At 35.8% G+C, this 22,141-nt stretch overlaps 1 protein-coding gene across 7 annotated transcripts in view; it reads right to left on the reverse strand.

The window, feature by feature from the left end:
- The window catches only part of LOC149542987 (Transducin/WD40 repeat-like superfamily protein), a 131,280-nt gene extending 111,131 nt beyond the window's left edge, over positions 1–20,149 (reverse strand). For 4 of the 7 annotated variants that reach the window (XR_016355575.1, XR_016355576.1, XM_089797910.1 and 1 more), the window contains exon 1: positions 20,057–20,149. The gene's annotated coding sequence lies outside the window, so the exon portion shown is untranslated. Of the gene's footprint in view, positions 1–19,733; positions 20,028–20,056 lie in introns of those variants that run through there. The other 3 variants (XM_089797909.1, XM_089797911.1, XM_089797908.1) reach the window with 3 other exon arrangements.
- Positions 20,150–22,141: the final 1,992 nt, after the last annotated feature.

A 22,141-nucleotide genomic window follows, 5' to 3' on the forward strand; every position in this document is an offset into this window, starting at 1 on the left:
AGAGAAGAAAGGTTGTCATGCCCCCAGATGACCTTCCTATTAAGAAAACTAAGTCCAAATCTTTGAAAGATAAGATTGTTTCAAGGATCTTAGTTGATTCTGGAAAGACCAAGTTTGTTGAAATTGTTGAGCCATTGGTGAACAAGCCAGTTGAAGAACTTACTCGTTCTAATTACAAATTTACCAAGGTAGAGGTAGGGAAACAGTCATGACTGGGTTGCTTATAGGATGCTCAAGACGCACTTGCTAATGTGTCAAAGAGCAATCATGAATTATGGGAAAAGAAAAAACAGCTCAAGGAGGTTGGTGGCTTAAATGAGATTATTCAACAACAATCCTCACAACATGCAATTGTTGTATCTCAGACCCCTAAGGAGAAAAGGATAGTAAAAGATGTAAAGTCTTGGATGGGAGAAATCATTTTTGAAGGAGTACAAGTCATTGCAAATACGACCAAAGTTTTTGGACGTATCAAAAATGTTGAAGAAATGATACATGATTTGTCTGTATCTTTGGCTCAGGAAGCTAATACTTTGAAAGAAATTCTGAATGATTGGGATGAGATCGCTAAATCTGATCTAGATGCCATGGTTACGTGTGACGTTCTTCCATCTTCTGAAATGTTCTATAGATGTTAAGGACTCGTGGGTTACAAGGAAGAGACACTGAGAAAGCTTGTAACAAAGTTGCATGCCAGTTTAGAAGATTGTCAGCCAATAGAAGTTGGGATCACGTGTGACTTAGAACCAATAGGATGCCAAATTCTTGATGAACATGGTAGTTTGGGTGCAGTTGAAGGGATAACTTAAGAATATACAATCAGGATCAATGCTGATTTAGATTTTGAAGATTTTGGTTCTCATACAATGAACAAGTTTGCCTTGTATAAATCTTTAGCAAAGCACTTGCAAGATTCTCTAGCGGCAAATTCCAAGATTATGAAATAAGCATATGTCGATGCAGTTAGAATGGAAGGCATATCAAAGACAATGGAGATTTTTGATCTTCCTACAGTGCATAATGTTATCATCAAATTTAAGGCAATAAAGAACAATCTTTAGGATTGTTATTTTATTTTTATGTTTGTAGATCAAATAGGATGTATTGCATGAAATTATGTAATACAAGTTGCATGTGTAATGACATGTAATCTAATAATTTCTCTTTCAGTTAGACTCAGTCAAAGTTGGTTGAGTTGCTCCCACTTTTTTCTCCATCTTTTTCTCAACTCCTTTTGCCTATATAAAGGAGTGTTCTCCTATTGTAAAATCTATTTTTTATTGTATGCAAGAGAACTCTGGAGAAATTGTGCAAGCATAACTTCGATTGTGTAGCGCCATTTTGAAAGAAAAGTGAATACAAAGAATCAATTGAGACTTAACTTTGATTGAATGAAATTGTTAATTGTGCAAGTTAGAAGCTTTGATTAATATCTGCATTTGTTGTCTTTGATTCACATGTTGTTTTGCATTCTTGACAATTGAGTTTAAAAAAGAGTTACAAAGCAACCGGATCCAAAGCTTTGATTGGGAGCAGTTGTAGAGATATATAGACTAAAAGCTTTGTCTATAGCTTATATCTCTTTCTTAATTCACAAAGTAATTAGGATATCTTTACTTTATGAAGTCTTTGTGCCCCAATAGTAAAGCTTATTCATCTAAAATTACAACCGGCCATTGAGCCAAATCGGTACACTTTCAGCTAGCCTTTGAGTTAGTGTTGGTTTATCAATATCACCAATTCCAACTATTAGATAGAAGTGTAATTAGAGATTTAATCTGACCCATTACTCGCTCCACGGGTAAGTGGATTCTTTCCTAAAAGTTATGAGGGAAGAATATTGGTAATACCCTTTTACGAAATCTCTCGACTTCTTGGTTACCTTGAGTTGATCCAAGGAACAGTGAGAAGGGAGAGCCTTCCCTTTAAGGTAGGAGAGACTCTGTCTCACACATTGTGGCTAGTCATCCTATTTTGCGACTAGATTTTACCTAAAACTGTAGGTTGCAAAATATCCAACCAGTCTAGCTCAAAATTTCATTAAAGATGCCAAAATCTGAATAAGGTTACACTAGGTCCAACAAACCAAAAGATGTGAAATACTTTTACACTGCCTATATTCTTGTAATGTCCCCTTTTCAAGCACATGTTGTGTGATGTTGCGGTTAGCCGATTTCTCCATGGTCCCGTACACTAACCAAGACTTCTAAGGGATCTTGATGATATTTGGCCTGAGCAGTTTCAGTTGCAGACCTTTCCAAAGGGTTTTGAGACAGTTTTGACGCTTGAGCATACTTAATATTTATAGTATGTCACTATGGCTATATTTGGACTTTCAGTGCAGTGGTGTGCTGATGGTAAATTGCTCAATATCGACAAGATCATTTATTTACCATTGATCTAATTTATTATGCATTAATAGAGCCTTTTATAGAGTTAAATTTTATTATTTGAACTTTATTAATGCATAGTCTATAGTTTGTAAGAAATATTTAATTAAATGGACCCCTTTATTCTATAATACATGGGAAGCAGATATAAAAGTTAGTGGGGACTTAAGTGAAAGAAAATCATGTTATATGGCATAAAAATATTAAAGAAAAAGCAATCGCTATAAAGTAGGGGACGAAAAAGCATCTGCAAGAAGATAGGGGCAGAAAAAGAAAAATCTCGGAAATATAGGAAATTTCAAAAAAATGATTTTTTTTATCCCAAATTGTGAAGATGAGTGAAAAAGTTCTTAGAAATTGTTATAAAAGAGATTGAAGAGCTCTCTTGCAGCATGCTTCGAAAAATAGATGAAATTGAGAAATTGTAAGGAGGATTCCTATTTTGGGGCTTGGAGTATGGAAATCCTCTTCACTAGTATTCTCTTTGCTGATGAAAGACACAATCAGGAGGATTCGTGATTTGCTTGAGCTTAAAAGGTAACAATCTGTTTTGCATAATATATTTGTTACTTCATTTATGACATCTCAGTGGTTGCAAGTGATTGATTTGAGGAGTTGAAAATAAATGAACTCGTAATGCTTTATATCTTTACAATATCCTAGCTGGGTGTAATAACAGCTTGTAATCAGTAGTTGCTACCCATACAAATCTGATAAGGAACCATATGGACTGGAAGTTACAGATGGTCTGTACAGAAGTCGTACAGATCTGTAACTTGCAGGAAAGTAATCGTATAAATTGGAAGTCAAGGCAAGGTGTTCACAAAACCTAGAGTATTGTTGTTAGGGTGCTGTATAGGATTTAAATCCGCCATTAATCAGCACTAAAGGTGTCATTCTAGGTTGATTGACAGTGTTAACTGCTCTGCAGTTCAAATTGCACATCTGTTACAGTCATTACAGAAAATGGGTTATCATACATGACTGGGTTTGATCTCTAGTGTGCCATACCTCATCTGGGATAGAGCATGGGTTTATCTGAGGACTAAAATCTGCTCAAAGGGATAATATATACACCTGCAACTGAAAAAACCTCCACTACTGTAGCTCATCATTGGTAGTAGTCTTATTTGGAGGGAATAATTCTGCAATCTCGGGCATTACTGGGCTTGTAACTGGGCATCTCGTATAGTTGGTAATGACCAGACCGTGCTGGAGTAACACGTAGCTGACAAGAAAGGTGTGGCAACAATCATCACCCAAATCTGGTCTGAAACACTACTACACGTCTGCAAATATATTTATTTTGTACTAGAACAATATCAAGTTTGCTATGTTTTCTTTACAGTCATGTAATGCTTGAGAAAGAAATTAATAAAGTTGAAGAGTTGTGTATGTTCTGCATTGTCTTCTTTATTATCTCATCTATTTTGCAAACCTTAGTTACCGGTTCGAGTTCGGTTCAAAATACAGGTTTGAAGAACCAGTTAACTGGTACAGCAAAATTTTAAAAAGGGTTTTGGGTTTGTTTGGGTTCGTTTGTACAAAAAAGTGGAAAAATTATAAAAAATTATACATATATATATATATGAAGCCTAGAAGCATAGAGTATCATAAAATCATATGATGTAAACTCCACCTTGCACAAACTTCTTTTGCTCAATCACCTATTTGCAAACCACAAATGATGTTAGAAGCCAAAATAACTTACTTACATTCACGTTTTAGGGCAACCAGAACTCAGAAAATATAGAATTCGCCCAAATTTGTCCCAAATTCGATCTGGGCAGCCAAAATTCGCCCGGGTTCAAATTCTGGACTGTGGGTTTGAACCAGCCTAGGGAAATTTGAACCCTGATCAAACCTGGGTCAAACCAGACCCGTATTTCAAACCTGTTTGAACCCAGGCAAGGTTCTTGGGCCAAAACAGCAAACCCGGGTAACTAAGTTGCAAACAATTATTATATAAGATACCACAATGGTAAAGAAAACTGAAAATACAAACATAAAACACAAACAAACTCAGAGATCTATATTGGCAGCATGCTTGACAATTGTTTGACACAATTTTTGTGAGCCCAAGATAAGAAATTTGAACAAGGGGGCATCTTACAGTTCTCGATTGAGTTCCTTAAGCGACCAATGGCATATATAGTGCTTGCTATGATGACCAATGCTATGTAGAGAAAAAGTCGAGGCACTTTATTTATTTTTCTCTTAATTTTCTTGAGTGAAAAGAAATAGATTTCTCATAGAACCAATTGTGCTCAATATTCATCTGTCTTGGTCTAACACTAGGTGATTTCCACAATTAATTACTATTCCAACAATTCACTAAATCTAATTTCATTGACTAAATGAGATTTAATGTCTAGCAACACTCAACAAACAAACATGGCAGATGTCCTTCTATTCATTCCTTCTCATGTGTTGAACAGATTTGTTCAGCTTTTGAGTCATTTTTGGGTTGTCGAATTAATGAAGTAAACTAGCACCAAATTATGATAGAGATCCAACATCTAATACAATGGAGTCTCCCAAACTAGTACAAGAGCAAAAGGTTCAGAGAAGAATTCCCATTTCTTCAGCTAGAAACTCAATTGACCTATGGCAATAGCTATTGTGTTTGAAATGATGACCAATGCTATGTAGAGAAAAAGGCGAGGCACTTTATTTATTTTTCTCTTAATTTTCTTGAGTGAAAAGAAATAGATTTCTCATAGAACCAATTGTGCTCAATATTCATCTGTCTTGGTCTAACACTAGGTGATTTCCACAATTAATTACTATTCCAACAATTCACTAAATCTAATTTCATTGACTAAATGAGATTTAATGTCTAGCAACACTCAACAAACAAACATGGCAGATGTCCTTCTATTCATTCCTTCTCATGTGTTGAACAGATTTGTTCAGCTTTTGAGTCATTTTTGGGTTGTCGAATTAATGAAGTAAACTAGCACCAAATTATGATAGAGATCCTACATCTAATACAATGAAGTCTCCCAAACTAGTACAAGAGCAAGAGGTTCAGAGAAGAATTCCCATTTCTTCAGCTAGAAACTCAATTGACCTATGGCAATAGCTATTGTGTTTGAAATGAGACCCATTCAATTAGTGTGAATTCATTGTGAACCAAAGAAACTGCCAAGATCGATAGTAGTAGATCAATTTAGATTTATTCCTTTTAGACCTAAGAAGTTGGATTAATTGAGTAAGACCTCAATCCCTTTTTGAGGATTTTGCATTCACAACATTTATCCAAGATAATGTGCATTGATAGCACCAAGTCTGATCAATGAAGGAACATATTTCCTTAGAGAGTCGGCAAGCAAAACGTGAAGCTACTCATGGTTGAGGCAGGATGATAGATTCATTCACCTTCTTTTGCTCTTTTGTCAAAGTACATTTTGAGTTCAACAAAAGAAGAAAGAGAAAAAATGAATGGGAGAAGGGAGATATTCAAACTTCAACAATGGGAAATCATAAAACAAAATGTTAAAATAGTCAAGGTAATGAAATCAGAAGAGGACCAAGTGCGCTTATTTTCTATATACCTCTCTTCCTATTCTATATTACCATGAATTTTCTTCTTGTTGTCTACACTCTACTGGTGTATAGTTGTGTCTTTGAAGGAAGCTACAAGGAGAAGTGAGAAGAATAGGCTCAAATTTTGAAACTGTCACGATGTTCCAAAGCTTGACTGATACTGCATAAATTTTCCAACTCACAAGATATTCACCAAAATAAAGGAGGTTGACTTGAGAGTGTGGAACACTTAGGAGGCTCTCAAGACAATTGCCTTAAAATTTAACTCTTAGGATGTCTTCCAAATAATGATTGCAACAATACATGGCTACTTAGGTATTCCCAGAATGTATGAGATTGTCTCCATGCATAGAATGATGTGGTGGAAGTAAAAAATTGCCTCAATGTACTGCACTCGAGATGGTTTCCTAGAAGATAGCAAGTCAAACTATATATCCCTATTTGTGTGTATAAAACATGATTGTGTTTAATGGTATACTCTCAATTTATGTAAATTGTGTATAATCAATATTTGATTCATTCTTCTTGAGGGTGAAAAAGGAAATTTCTAGATGACCTAGTAGCATAAGGAAAGGTCAAGGTTGGCCAATATATCAATTGAAAGATAAACGTAGGTACCTGATCATGCCCATTACTCCTCATGGAACTATACACCCCATATGAGAGTAATAGGGAGGAAAATAGATGCAATTCCTCTATTTGGTAATTGACCTAAATCCTAGGCTGACCTAGAGGACAACACTCTAGATAAGGATCTAGATGTGTTGTATGCATTCAAAACCAATAAAGAAATGGCAGTATGGAAAAAGAGGAACAATAGAACTAGAACAAGAATGTTATTAGCTTGCATGTCATGGACATGGCATACTCTTGAAGGAGATGTATAGTTATGCATTTTCTCCTATCTATCCTATATCTTTCATCTATATCTACTTACTAATTAAATACATAGATAACTATCTGTAGGTTACAAAGCCAAGGAAGTGAAAGGTTCCCTGTGGGAGTTAAACAATGTGATAGTTGAAAGCCCATGTGAATCTCTGCCTCCTGCTGGATTGACTCCTAATTACTCATCATCTATGTTCCCCCAAGTTTCCGATACGGGGATGGTAGGGGACAAAGGAACGGGTTTCTAGGACGGCAAATTTTTTTGGCAATTTTGGGGAGGGGGGGGGATGGCTATATATATATAGGAAAATTTTTAAATATATATTGAAATTTGCAAATATACATGTCATTCATATGAGCATGTCATTTAAACATTATAGAACCATAAAATACAACATTTGAATGCCATCTAAGAAATAATATCCGATTTTAGTACCCAATTGTCAAAATGCATATCAATATCAATGAACACTGAACAATGAACATTAACAATTGTCAATATCATAATGTCATAATGATAAATCTGAAAATCAAAATCAAAATATGTCCAAAGCTATAGGCCCAAAGGGCAGAGGGCTGCCATAAAGTCATAAGTATCAATGTATCATAATCATGTTCATGTTCAACATAAAAAAACAAACATAGAAAAATCAAGTAGCCTGCTGCTCCTATTCTGCCTCTACTGCCTTTTAGGGCATTTGGAGGGGTGGGGAAAACTTGGCCGACCAAGTTGGAGGCTTTAAAAAAAAAATTATGCTAAACTTTTTAAATTTTATGCAAACAAAAAAGGGGGAAGGCCAGAAGTACCTGATACATAAAGGGGACGTCCCCTTTCCGTATCTGGTACTTCTGGCCATCCCCCTTTTTTCCCTCAGCCGTCCCCAAGTTTCTGAGACATCCCCTGCATTTTTTCACTTTTTGGGGACAGCTGGGGGATGTCCCATACCCGCCCCCCCCCGTCCCCGAAACGCCGGGTTTTAGGCCGGGTACACGTCCTCGGGGAACATAGCTCATCATGTTAATAGGTGTCCTAACATGGAACATATTCAAAAGCTGCACCATATTGGAACAGTGTGCAAGGTATAACATTAAGTTTTTGGACTATGTTCTTATGTGTGTCAGTTTGTGCAAGTATAAATGTTGCACAGAACATAAACAGGGTTATCTTTGAAATTGTGAAACATGGTCCTTGGCACTACACAAGAACATTTGATAGAAAAGGTTATCATAATGTGTAGGATGTATTTTGAACTAAATTGTATGATACCTAGAGTTGTGTCAATGAAACAACAAGGAGTTGCAAATGGTTGTCAATGTTCCATGATGTGTTGGTCATTGTTGCATGACTCACACATGATGCAAGCAATTGTATGTACTAGTAACATGGTACCTAGCATGGTGTGGGTGGTGCATGATACAAGGAGCTGCATACAAGATTGTACCATATTGTGTGAGTGACTTAGGATAGCATGCACATTTGCATGATAAAGTGTGATTATTGACACCTTCTTTGCAATTATCTTGATTACACTAAGAGACATGTGTCATAAGGTCAAGAGTTTGTGCAATGTGTTTAAGGCATGAAGTCACTTCAATAATCCAATATTCAATAGCAAACACAAATATGGTGATCCTTCTAGTGTTACCTTCATACACATCTTGGTGATGATGCTTGTATGGATGCCTAGGGATTATATAACAAGAATCAATTGACACTGCAATATAAACTAGCTCCTCTCACAAAGGATGAATAGCATATGAAAAGTGGCATTGGAGAGTGATATGTATACCTTTGGCACTACAAAAGCATATCCATCACAAAATATGAGATTATAAGTGAGGCATTGTTGGAAAACTTAACCCTTTGATAAATGCTCCAAAGATGAGATTCTTGATGTTTCCACCATTGTCCAAGAAGTCTATCAATTACCCTTGCACCCACATTTGTGAAGGAATGGGCCTTATGCTTCTTCATAAAAAGCAGTCATTGGTATTGTTGCTTAGAGATAAACAACTTCAAAGTTTTTCTGTACCACTTCTAGATTGTGTGAACACAATGCTTTTTGCAAGAAAATAGGTTGTTATATTTGTGTTTGTCATAACATTCACCTGTCTTGGATGGTTCATTCTTGTCCAAGGAAGGACTCTTCTATGAAGCAAGAGACTTGTCCAATTCACCCTTTATTCTCGACTCTTCCAATTATAGTTGTATAGTAATAAGCTTCTCCAATTGTCTTGACCTTGGCCAGCTTCAATCTATGAGCATTTGTTGTTGTGGTACTTGAAAGCTTTAAGCTACTCTAACTCAAAAGGCCCAACTTTGACTAGAGGTCACGGATGACATCAATGTACGCAAAAAATGATTAGTCACATCTTTGCCGCAATTGTTTCTATAGAAAATATAGCAATCCTCCTTGACATATTTTCCATAGTAGTCATATGTAAAGACTTAAAAAAAAATTCCCAATTAGCAAAAATCTTCCTTTTTGGGGGGTCCTCCAACAAACAATGTACTTGTGTGATAACCCTCTCAAGGCACGAGCTCAAGTCCCAATAAACATTTTGCAATCAACTCAATCTGATAACCCAAATCCTAGAATGGGCAAGGTGAGCATATAGATTAAGAATGAGAACAAAGAAAAAAAAATTGGAAAGAATTATTGGAAAGTCGAAAAGCTTATAATTTAAAGCAATCATAAAATTGCTCTAGCCACATTACCTAATACTGAATGCAAATTAAATTCCATCAACACCAAAATAGCAGATTAATTCAGTCAATTCCAACTCATGCCATACAAGATAGATAGTGAACAAAAAATAAAATGCAGTATGGCAATACTACCATCCAAGGACGAAGTTGTCAGTTCAGATGCAAGTATAGATGCTGGTACAAGAACCAAATAAGTGGATACATTTGGCTACATGAGTGTGTTTATATATATACACACACACACATACACACACACTAGAAAAATCAAAAATATATACGAAATTGTAAAACTAAATCATTTCATAACATAATACTTCATCATTGATCAATGCCAAATGCCAATTGATAGTTCAAATATACACCATCTTGTACAAGAAAAACCCCAACGACCTCCAATGTGAATCCAAGGTGTGCCAATCTACATCCAATGCACATCTGTATTAAATGCAGTGGACCCTAGGACGCATCTGATTACCAAGCATCAAACATTTGTATTCAGATTTTCCTGTGAAACTCGATTAGGACAGTAGATCCTAGCAACATTTCTCGTACTGGTTTTTCATCTATTCTAGGTTTTCCACATATATCATGTCCCATAACTCTCATGGGTGAATGCTCTCTCATTAGTCTAATCTATCATGCTTTTGTTTACTAATTAGATTGTTTTATATTGTTGAGGATCAGAGATATAACCCTTCTATTAACCCCCACCCCCTCCCCCCCCACACCAATAAAAGAATTGCATCCTACAATTGTTTTCTTTTAAAATTAGTATTGACCAATGCTAATCTTAACCATTTAAAAGTTGCTTTTTCAATGAAGTAGATGAATTTTGGATGTAATTTTAGGCTGTTCCAAACATATTTCAGACTTGGTCTTCTATTGCAATCTCCCCAAATTGGGTTGACTTTGGCTGCGGAAGGCAAAGAAGAGGTGCGGCCATGGTGATGAGAAGGCTGGGTTTGCTTAGGCCTACATGTGTCTGGTTTGAATTTTTGTGACTTCAGTTTAGAATAGTTTATCAAATTTGTGAATGATAAAGACTTGCAAGCAGGAAATGACGATTTTGGCTCCATGGATAATTTAGTAAATCAGAAAATGTTGTTTATAGCATTGAAAGATAAAGATAACTAGTAGATGTAGTAGTGCTTCAAACTGGTTCGATGCAGAAGTTTAACATGGATGGATGTAACAACTTTTTTAATATTAATAAAATAATATATATTACTGATCAAAAAACAATGTCCCCAAATTGGAATTAACTTGTTTACGCACAAAAACAAGAAGTCCAACTATTACATACTAAAGTAAACTTAATTAATATCTAATATTTAAGAAATGGTTAGTGAATAAGCATTACTACTAGCTATCTTATAACCAATCTATACCATCATAAATTGTAAGCATCTTTAGGTGAGTACAATTTCACGATTCTTTAGCAACTTTAGGTGAGAACAATTTCACGATTGTTTAGCACTAGCCTTAATGTGTTTTCATTTTAACATGCTTAAGGGGACTTCATGTGACACTTAATGAACACCTAAATTAAAATGAGTCCTATGATAATACAATTTCATCCCAAATTGATGTGAGCCCTTATCTCTAAGTGGACTCCTTTGTTTTTCTCCAATTCAATCATTTATTTCCCAACATGGGCCCTATGTTAGCATTTGGAGCATTTGATCTTCTTCTCGACCCTGAAATCAGTTGTACCTCGTAATCTGGTATCCCCTTGCTATCTAGAATTTGTGGTCCTAATTTTGTGTCTGATTGGTGGGAAGACCTAGGGCGTCCTCTTGACTAATGTTTGGCCCTAAACTCAAATTAGGGACCCATCTTGTGGTTTTAGCGGGATTCCTCAACCTATGTTTGCCACCTCCTATATTTAAGCCCCAGAATGTTGTGAGAGGTATAAAAGCAACCTATCTCTCCTCATTTGGATCATCAAGTAATAAGGAAAGTTGGATTTCAAGAACTCTCCTACTATTTCGCATCCAAGCATTCTCAAGTAAGATTTCAAGCAAATCTTGCCCATGGATCAAGCTTTTTCCCCTCACTCAAGGTCAAGAAAATAAGTCTACCATCAAGGAAGAAGATCATAGTGCAAACATCCATCCACATCCATTCAAGTCTTCTTCTCAACTAAGCAAGCATTGTGGCTAACTACAACATCCGCTACACAAGATTTTGTCTTTTACGATTTCCTTTTGGGTTTTTGTGGGAAGTCAAAGCTATTGCATCAACATACTTGATCACATTCAAAGAAGCATTTGTATTGCCAAGGTGTGATATTCCTCATTTTTCAAATCTAGCCTCAACTAATGACAGCATGCTTTCATTTACTTTATTTCATTTCAAGGTTGACTCTAAACAAGGTTTTGACCAAGGCGCATCCCTCTATACAATCTTCTTCCTCATTTTTTTGTGTGCAAGAATAGGAGGTGCATGCATCGGGACTAAATCAGAGAAGCACAAGATCTAACAGAGAGAATACAACTAGATTCAATTAAAAGCACTAGCAATTGAATGGCCAAGGAGACCTATTTCATGCAAATCAGCTTCAAATTGAAATCAAAGGTTGGTATAGTCATTTGGTTGTTGTCTCAAGTACCTACAGGTTGTTTGTTATCGTATTCTAAAACTTGTCATTTTGCCTCATTTTTTCTTCTTTCTTGCATCATCCAATTACATTCCTCTAAATCAAGTCACCTAATCAATATAGCGAAGGATCATTGCACTTGCTTGGAGCTTCAGTCCTTAACCTAGCGGGTCATTTTCCTCCCAATGTGTAATAGTTAATAGGATCAATCACGCTTAATATGATAGTTTTTATCTATTGATTAGATTGTTCATGCTCAGAACATACAGGAGCCCCGTTCACCGGAAAAATGGAATTCATAATAAAAAAGTCTTTGCAAGAAAGATAACTAGAGATTCATTGAATCATAGCTTAGTTTGATAAGAAACTTGAAAGGGCATCAATGAACTACACGAACCAACTAAGCCCAAGGTCGCGCAACATCCAAATCATGACAACTCGCCTCATATCCCACAAGGAGTAGAAATGTCCAACTATGAGTAGTTCCATACCTCGGGGTGATCAACTTGCCTCTCGGCTCACAAAAGGCAAGAACATCCAACTATGACCAGTTCCATACCTTGAGGATAATCAACTTGTATGTGGGCCCACAAGAGGCAAGAAAATCCAAACATGACCAGTGCCATCCCTTGGGGTGGTCTACTTAGTTCAGATGAGCCAGTAAACCGCGTCTACCTAACTTGTTTCCTATAACTCCCATTTGATTGACCGCAGCTGTTTGGTAATCCAGATTATTACTTGATGTAATGCCCCGCCTAGAGATCCTTGGGAACAAGGATGAAATACAAGCCAAGAATTTTTTTTTTTTACAAGTATGAATGCACATGACAACATCATACAAGGATCACAACGATCACAACAGAAGACTTCACCACAATCCTGGCAACCAACGAATCTCCAAACACCACTACCAAACTGACACACACAAACAAAGCCAACAACAACAAACGCACATGATGAGGGCTCAAGAAACGACCACTCATCAACAAAACACCAAGCTGGGGTAAAATGCAGAATCCTGAAATTTGGCTAAGCCTGAAATCCTGAAGCCCTGAAAATTGGCTATGTCTGAATTTTCGAAGCCCTGAAATTTCCTAGAATCCTTAACTTGTCTCCGAGAGGTCTGAAACCTATCTCAAAAGATTCGTCGCATATATTAAAAAGTCCATAATATATGTGTTATGTGCCAAATATACATCATCCTATATTAAAATGTAAATATAATATTACTAAATACATCAGACATATACATTAAATATATATATCCATACATAGTAAGGATACATCCCATGCATATGTTGTTGAAGAGGAATACTATTGCCTCCAATAAAAGTAATTGCCAATTTGATCCATCTATGTTGCCTGATTGCTGATGTCTGATGAACTTAACTGCTCTAAATTAGCAGTGACACCTTATTAAAGTCAAGTTATGCTTCATGGTTTAAGGTATCATGCCTCGGATATATGATGTTAAGATTGCTGATGTCTGCTGCTCTAATTCGTACTGCCTTGAGAATTCCTCTCTCCTTATCTCTGCTAGAATATTCTATTACGGTTTTTGCTTTTATCATTTCATTTCTATTTACTAATGAATTTCTGCCTTGTTCGTCAGATTTCCAATTCTGAGTTCCTTCCTCTCCCAAAGGAGTTGATCTCCCCTCTATATCTTCAGTGGTGGGCGATCACACGTCTTCAGAAGATTCATTGTGCCTTTGAAGTGTTGCACCCCTTGGGCACTGCCCTTTTGTTTTATTAAAATACTGTTCAATAATTAAACTTGGTCAGCCTCTTCAATATATTGTTGATATTTTGATTTAGGTCGGCATCTTTATTTAATCAATTTCCTTTGACACTGAGTTGGCCCTATCATTCAGTAAATTTTATCGCCCAAGTTTTATTATTTATATTAGGTGCCTGCGACCAGGTTTGTTTAAGGCTGTGGCTGTTTAGGTGGGGGCATGAGATCAATATTCTTTATGACAAAATTATATATGGTGATTTAAAGCAAAGTGAAGGCCATGAGGTATTGTCCACTGGCTGTGTAACTCCATTCAAGACTTGGTTGAATATATGGCCTTCCCTCTGATTTGGGGGAACAGCATTTGACAAGAAATGATAGATATAATCATCAGACTTCACTGGTCATTTTTCTAAATTTCTTCAGCAAGCAAATCTCGATATGCTAGCTTCATCATTTAAGGAGTGAGAAGTTGTTTGTAAAGGAAGGAATCAATAACCATAGCAGCAGAGAAAATACATAAAAGCTGCTACAAATTTCATTATTGACCTGAGTAAACAAGCATATACAACTTTTGTATCTATTGGAATAACAAAATGGATCTGTATTCATACGCTCTAATTTCATCAATAGTAATTGAAAACATGCTTCAAAAACATTTCAGGCCAGCTGAGAAATACATAAGATGGTCTATGCAAGTTCAAAAATTAATTTCAACCTCATTAGATTCGTATCTATTTCAACAGTTTTTTATATTCAGTGTAAAGGGGAGGTGTGATGTCAATTTCAATGTGTTCTAAGCCCATTAATCCATGCATTTCATAGGTTAAAACTACTTCAACAACAAATAAAGACTCTGAAACGAAGGCATGTGTTCCCTCCTAACCCCCCAGAGCTCTGCATTTCTGAGACAGGGATTCTTCCGAGACTTGGGGACAGAGACAAAGAACCCCCCCATTGTCCTGCCAAAACCACCAAGATGTGCACAGATGGCTGGGAATCTCTAGAATGTCTCAAGGATGCCCAGGAGTTCCTTGAGTGTCTCAAGGACTTATGGAAATCTCCAATCTCCAAACATCTCAAAAGTGTATTTCTTTTTAATTTATTTTTTTATATTAGCAAGCAAATCATATATATACATATACATTTATATTTTAGTTACCGATGAAGGCAACCTAGCCTTGGATGCTCATTCAGATGCGTGCAGGAGTTGATCCGAAGGCGGGAGCCCTGTGGATGCCATTTGGATGTGCATCTGAATTCCTAGGGGACTGAGGCATCCACACGCATTTGGATGCATAGAGGGCACATTTGAATGGCACCCACAGAGCATCTGGGCGCTTTTGAATGCTTCTGCAGGGTCAAGCCCAAAAAATGTTTTAATGACTTTTTGCCACTTAAAACTTATTTTAACATGTGCACATATGAGTTTTTTATTCTATTTTTTACTCCTAAACCCTAAAAGCACCCTAAAAGAGACCATTCAACCATTCTTCATCTCATTTTGTTTGCCACTAGACTCCTTATTTGGTTTCCACTTTGGCATTTTGAAGGCAAGGAGATTATTTTCAAAGAGGATTGTTCGTAGGGCAAGAGATAGCTTCCACAAGGTAGTTTTAAGCATTCAATCCTATTCTTAAGTCCTTCAATGAAATTTTTTGAGATTTTGATTATAATTTTCAATTTTGCTAAGACAAAAATTACAAAAAGAAATAAAGAAACAAGTCTAGCTATCTGTTTTAATAGTTTTGTATCATTTTTTTGCACTTGTATGCTGGATGTTCCTAGATTTTTTCTAATTTAAATTTATTTAATTCCTAATTATAGCAAGAAATTAGATTGTATTGTGCAAGAATGATTGCCACCGGCAGTCAAAGTTCACTGGGCGGGCAAGGAGTCGCTAGTTTCAAAATTGATGAAAGATCTCATTTATGGAGACATACCACAAGAGTATCACAGGTTGTAGGAGGCGGCTCATATCTTTGGAATTGTAATTATTGTCAAGTAAAAAAGGAAAACCATTCAATAGCTCATATTCCCTGGTTAAACTTCAATTTTGGGCCCTGCTGGTAAATGATACGTAACGTGCAAAGGCACAAATGGGAAGGGGACGTATAATGCACAAATAGCTTCATATGTAGAAAAAAGAAACTATTGATAATTTGGTTAAGAGAAGAAAAAGAAAGTTTTTATCAACCTCCACCCGGAAAAAAAAAATGCAATTACCCGTGGAACCAATTGCATCCTCCAAACATCTATTCTTGCAAATACCAGGAGTAGAAGAGGAAGAAGTAGAAACTACCACCCGCAAAAGAGGTCCATTGGACATCGCATTTAAAATGAAGGCAAGAGAGCTTGTTGATAAAACAATTGCTCATTGCCTCTATGCTAATGGTCTTCATTTCAACTTGGCGAGACCACTATATTGGAAAGAAATGGTGGCAGTCATAAGTAAAGCATCGGCTGATTACACAAGTCCCAAGTATTAAAAGGTGTCTACCACTCTATTGCAAAAAGAGAAGGCTTGTGTAGAGAAAGCTATTCAACCAATTAGAAATTCATGGAAAACTTTGGTTGTTTCTATTGCTTCAGATAGATGGAAAGATACAGAAAAATGGCCATTAATTAATGTGATTGCAATGTCACCCAAAGGATCAATATTTTTGAAGCCACTTGATTGTGAAGGGAAAGTGAAAGATTCGCACTTCATTTCCAATATTCTCATTGAGGCAATAGAGATAGTGGGTAATGAGAATGTGGTCGAGGTGATTACAAATAATGTCAAAAATTGTAGGGGTGCAGGTGCTTTGGTTAAAGGCTAGTATGACCATATTTTTTGGACACGATGCGCTGTACACTCCCTAAACTTGGTCATGCAACAAATTGGTTCTCAAATAGATTGGGTGAAGCAAATTTACCAAGAGGGGGAGGAGACAAAGGTTTGTTATAAACCATCACATGTCACAATTGATATTTAGAGCATTCTCCAAATTGGAGTTATTGAAGGTAAATTGTAATTGCTAAATTTAATTTATTTATTTAATTTGACTAAATGTTATGTCATCTTCAATTATCAAGTTGTCTATAACTTTGTTTAATATTTATTGACATATTGTTATGATTAACTTACTTAGATGGCTGAAACCTAATTTGCATCTCATACTATTGTTATGAGACTTGTCAAGGTGCAAAGGGCATTAAGCAAAATGGTTATTTCTTGCTAGTGGGGTATATGGAAGGCTTTGAATCCAAAAAGGGCTCAAAAGATCAAGGCATTGATCTTGGATGACAGTTGGTGGGCTCGTGTGCAATTTGTATCAGATTTCATGATCCCTATCATGACTATGCTTTGTTTTGCTGATACGGATCAGCCTTGTTTGGGGAATGTCTATGATGGCATGGATACAATGGTAGAGAAGGTAAAACTTTCAATACAAACACATGAGAATGACCCCACACAATGTAAAGCCTTATGCAATCAGCTAGAAACAATCATTCATCGTCGTTGGGAAAAGATGACTACCCCATTGCACCTCCTTGCATATGCCTTATCTCTGAGGTACTATAGTGAGGAAGTAATTGATATGCCAGATAGTGTAGCACCATATGCAGATGAAAAAGTTGCTAGAGGGTGCTACAAAGATTTCGCAAGAGTCTTCCTAGATGATGACATTCACAAAAAAGTTAGGACAAAATTTGGCTTATTTGCTTCGGGAGCAAAACTTAGTCTAATTGCAATAAAAGACCAATGTGATATGGGAGCTATCACATGGTGGTATCTTTATGGTCAACCATTTAAGCATCTACAAGCTCTCACAAGTAAGTTTTTTTGTTTTTTGTTTACCACTTGTATTCTACAATTTTTTTAATTGATTTTCATTTTTATGTTTTACTTTTAATTTTGTGAACATTGTCCAAGTTGCAAGTTCTTTTGTTGTTGAACGGAATTGGAGTACATACTCCTTTATCCACTTAGTGAAGCTTAACCGGTTGAGTTCAAAAAAATTGAAGAATTGGTTTCTATCCATACCAACTTGCATCTTTTGTCACGTAAGGAAGATCACTACAAGGAAGAGCCAACCAAAGTTTGGGATGTAGAACCTGAGTGTGCAAACGTAGGTGCAACAATTTAAGATCTTACTATATTCATGGATGATGTTGATAACATCACGACACATGGTACATCTAGCACAAGCAGAGCCATTTTCAGTTCAAATAATCTTAAACTTGCAGCAGTTAGAGGAGTTGGAGACGATGAGGATTTGTTTGCAAATCCATATGATTCTGATTTGGATTGATGAACATTAAATGATGAACTATATTTTGAATTTGTAATTGTGATGATTTTCTGATTTGCATAGGAATTGTGAACATAGACGTATATGATATGGTTTATAATCTTATTGAATATCCAGTTCTTAGTTCTAACTTATTTGAATATGTATTATGTATTGCTGAAGTATCATACTATATATATATATATATATATATATATATATATATATATATATATATATATATATATATATATATATCCCCCAAGAAAAACATTGTGCGCATCTGTGCACCAGATTCTCACATCCAGATCTGCTCCCAAATCAGCAACTAATATCTATCTATTTATACATATGTGCCATTTATTTGGGCAATTTATGAGGGTTTGGAGCTGCCATTGCATACATTATTTTTTATTACACTGGTTACCTTAGACAAAAATTAGAACTGGGGTTTCTATGTTGGTATTTCCCTGTTTATTGCTACTGTCATATTTGGCATTGGCTAAAATGTAAACTAAAACGTAAATCTTAGCAGGGGGGGTACTTCGAAGTTTGAAAAAAAAACTAAGAGTCTTGGTATCCAATTCCAGTTTCAACTATAATTAATTTCAATGAATAAGGATTTTATATAATCGGCATCATTATCCGCAGTCATATTTGACACATGCAATTCATATCTTAGTATTTGCTATTTGCAATTTTGTTGATTTACTAACTTGTCAAAGTTCCATTTGAAACGTAATTCTTATTTGTCACTTTATAACTAACTTTTCTCTAAAACGCATCCCACCATCCCCAGTCCCCAATGAACGGTGAAGCACTGCATAAAGAGCTGGATAATGTTAGAGATATAACAGTAAAAGTTGATAGTAATTTACACAAAGTTTGGTAAAATTTTGTACTGTTCAAAGTTCAAACTGATTACAATAACGAGAAGAAGATATTGCAAATATGTGTGCAATTGAGAAAGAGGGCAGTTTTAGGGCTGACCTCGTAGTCCATATTTCCATAGCATGTTCGGAACAAAGAAACATAATGCAGGGAGTTGAAAATTCCAGAAATATATAATCGTTAATCCAACTACACCAAAACATAATGTGTGTGAACACTTGAATGCAAATGCAGTGCCCTGTCATGTCACGTCCAGAATAAAGTTACAAGTAGTGGTAAGTACGTGTTTACGCGTAAGGGATGCCTTATCTGTAGGTGTAGAGAGGTATTTCAACAGTTATGAGGCTCGGCGAGTCTAAGAAAATAAACCTAGACCCGACAGGAGAGCCCCAGACTCGGGAAAGCGCCCACTCAAAATTAAAGCATCAAAACGTTGAGGAAAATCAAAACCTAAAAGCTTGTAAACTGTCCCTCTGTTTCTCATTTTAACCTGTTCAGAAACTCCTACAATAGAAGGCCAATAAAAAAAACAAGAGTTGTTATGCTCGGGACTGGTTTCTCTTGATTTTTGTTTGTACTATACTTGATCGAAATCAATACACTACCCAATCCATGTTCGATTGCACCAGAGTGAGCTCGGTCCACAACCATAAACTTGACTTCTAAAAATACAGATAGCAAAAATGTTCACCTGCGGTAAGCCAAAAACATTATAGCTAAGGCCATATAAATTAACGACTATATGTTCCCCAGAGTGAACATTCCCTCTGGATAATTACGATTAACGCCGAGGCAGAGAATTTGTGCGATGATGAGCATTGCAGATGGAAACTGAGGAAAACAAAAATGTTTTTTTATCCATCTAACCTCCAGTATGTGTTCAATTGAAGTAGGGCAATTTCTGTAATTGTCAAAAGTTATTATTCACAGTAAATATGTATAGAGCATTGAACTGCAAGCATAACACAAGGAGCGGCTACCCTGCTTTTGAAACCAAAAAAAAATTGACCAAACCTTTGAAATTCAGGGGGATGGCCGAAAGGCCATTCGTAATTCGTGACGGGGCCGGCAACTCGTTGGCTTAGAGTTCAATTAAAAGCCATGGGTAAAACAGTCCAGGGATTGAGAGATCAATTTTATAGCAAGGCTAACGAGTATTTTGAGATGGCCCGTACCAACTCTTAATATTGTGGCTGATTATATTGATATTAATAAAATAAAATAAAAGTTAACTATAAATTTTAGTGATTAAAAAAAAAAAATTAAAAATCATAATAGAAAAGAAAAGGAAATAAATTTATGACAAAATATAGAGTTTTTTTTTAGTAGTCACCTTTTATCTTGGGTACTTTTTTTTTTCATGATTTATTTTCATTCTCTAAGTAATAGTTGTTTTATAGGAAAAGATTTCATATTATCAATTTTTCATAATTACAATTTTTCATGGGAACACTCCAACTTCATAAAAAATGGAATTATGGAGCAAGGTGGAAACATTGTATTAGGGATCTTAGGCTAGGGCCATGGGGAGCTAAAGCTTCTATTTTAAAGAGTCAAAGGTTTCATGAAGAAAAAACAAAATTGTTATAGGATAAATTAGAATCTTGCCCAAGAAAATAGGAGCCCCTACAAGGTGGAGCTATTTTTTTTTCCCACCAATTTAGCAAAATGCTTTGGCATGTGCCAAATATCTACAAATTTAGATATGTGCAAAAACTCTAAATTGATGTATCTAAAAAATCTAATTAACATATATCCACACAATAATAGTTTTATGTGATGTTATTAGATATAGATAATTTATGAGACCACTAGATTCCTTAGTTTTTGGAGCTTAAACTTTTACTATTGATTTGTATGAAAAACTCCTAGGACTCTTAGGTTTAAAATATTCCTATAAATTCTCTAAAGCACCCACTAAGAATTTTTAGAACACCCCTTTCCATGGGACCCCACTCTTAGTGTTTCATCTCCTAGTGGGGGCTTTGGAAACTAATTGAAAAATATTTGCTATAAGATTAATTAGAATCTTATCCTCAAAAGTAGCAATACCTACATTTTAGGGTATAGATTTGAGCATATGGAAAAGGTGAGGGGGCTAGAAACTACCTTAGATTTTTTTCTATCATTGGTTAATCAGATAAAAAAATCTAATTCTTATCAATAATTTTTAAAACTTTTTTAATTTATTTACTTGATTTAAATCATATTATATTAAATTTAAAAAAATGAGACCATCCACTTTCATTAATTGTTGAGCTTAAATTTTAAGAATAAACTCGTCTGCAAAATTCATGGGACCTCCCACTTAAAAATAATCCTAAGAAATATAAGCGATGCCTACTTTTAGAAAGCCCTCCTCCATGGGACCACACCCTTAGATCCATGGGATGCAAGTGAACATTATGAAACAAAAACCATGATTTTTCCTTTGAGAAGGGGGTAAACACAAAGTACCTCCCTTTTCAAGTGTTCCCCATTAAAAATTGTGAATGAATGTTGATATTTGGAGACTAACTTTTATTAGAGACTTAGTTGGGAGACTAGTAGAGAGAAAAGGATAAGAGGTTTGGAAAGTGTCATATCTGCACCAAAATAGGTGCAGAAATGTTGAATTTTGAGACTAGAAAACTAAGAAAAAAGTCTTCTTGGTTAGTTGGTCATGATAGTTGTTATTTATAGTTGTGAAGTTTGAAGAAGCGACAAGACAAAATGCAGATGGAGATAGAGAAGATTTAGAAGCAGCGAATCATAAGTGGTCTCAAAGTCAAAACCTTAGTGTCATATGAAATTGTCATAGTAGAAGTCAATACTTTTGCGATGGAGGCATGAATATCTAGCGATGGCCCAAAATTGTGATGTACGAGAGCCTTGACCCTAAGAATAAACCTTGGATGAAATAAAACATAAAGTGGTTAAACATGTGGAACATCAAGTTACAAAAAGAAAAGTTTCAGATTGCAACATGGAATAATCACATTGGTAGAAAAAAGGTTCACTACATCAAAGAGTTTAACCCAACTTGGAAACATGTAGAGAAAGCATATCTAGGGGTGGTTATTAAAAGGAAAACTTGGCTATTAGTTACACAATTGAGGA

Source organism: Cupressus sempervirens, chromosome 8 (assembly GCF_028749045.1).
Source record: "Cupressus sempervirens isolate cs-2001-9-10 chromosome 8, ASM2874904v1, whole genome shotgun sequence".
NCBI lineage: Eukaryota > Viridiplantae > Streptophyta > Pinopsida > Cupressales > Cupressaceae > Cupressus > Cupressus sempervirens.